We start from the raw sequence: 1,202 nt of genomic DNA, 5'->3' as shown, positions 1-1,202 counted from the left end.
ATTAAACACCAAAAACCAAAGACCAGAAGAGTTGTGGGATGACATCAAGAACATCATACATGAAGAAAGCAAAAAGTCATTAAGAAGAGAAAAAGAAAAGGGTCAAAATGGCTGTCAGAAGAGACACTGAAACTTGCTCACCAGTGTAGAGATGCTTAAGCAAATGGAAGAAATGAGGAGGTACAAGAGCTGAACAGAAAATTTCAAAGATCAGCTCAAGAAGATAAAACCAAATATTACAACAAAAATGTGCAAAGATCTGGAATCAGAAAACCAAAAAGGAAGAACATGCTCAGCATTTCTCAAGCTGGGGGAACAGAAGAAAAAATTCAAACCTTGACTTTTGTTATTGAAGGATTCTCTGGGCAAATTATTGATGATGCAGAAAGCATCAAGAGCAGATGGAATGAATACACAGAGTCACTGTACCAAAAGGAAATGGTTGATGTTCAAATGTTTCAAGAGGTAGCATATGATCAAGAGCCAATGATACTGAGGGAGGAAGTCCAAGGTACACTGAAGAAATTGGCAAAGAACAAGGCACCGGGAATTGATGGAATAAAAATTGAAATCTTTCAAGAATGTCAGGCAGCAAAGGAGGCACTCACTCAGCAATGCCAAGAAATTTGGAAGACAACTATCTGGCTGACAAGAAATCAGTATTTATGCACATTCCAAAGAGAGGAGACCCAACGGAATGTGGAAATCATTGGACAATATATTTGATATCCCATGCGAGTAAAGTTTTATGAAAGGTAATACAGAAATAGCTGCAAGCATACGTTGACAGAGAACTTCCAGTGCTTCAAGCCAGGTTCAGAAGAGGCCTTGGAACTAGGGATATCATTGCTGATGTCTGATGGATCTTGGCTGAAAGCAGAGAATACCATAAACATGTTTGCCTGTGCTTTATTGACTACACAAAAGCTTTCGATTGTGTGGATCATGAAAAGCTTTGGACAACATTGTGAAGTATGAGTGTTCCAGAACACTTAATTGTGCCCCTAAGGAATCTGTACCTGAACCAAGAGGCAGTTGTTCAAACAGAACATGGGAACACTGGATAGTTTAAAATTAAGAAAGTTGTGCAACAAGTGTATATTGTTTCACCATACTTATTCAACCTGTATGCTGAGCAAATAATCCGAGAAGCTGGGTTCTATGAAGAAAAACATGGCATCAGGATTGGAGGAAGACTTATT

This window comes from Chrysochloris asiatica, unplaced genomic scaffold (genome assembly GCF_000296735.1).
Source record: "Chrysochloris asiatica unplaced genomic scaffold, ChrAsi1.0 scaffold00033, whole genome shotgun sequence".
NCBI lineage: Eukaryota > Metazoa > Chordata > Mammalia > Afrosoricida > Chrysochloridae > Chrysochloris > Chrysochloris asiatica.
Note: the sequence above shows the minus strand (reverse complement) of the source record.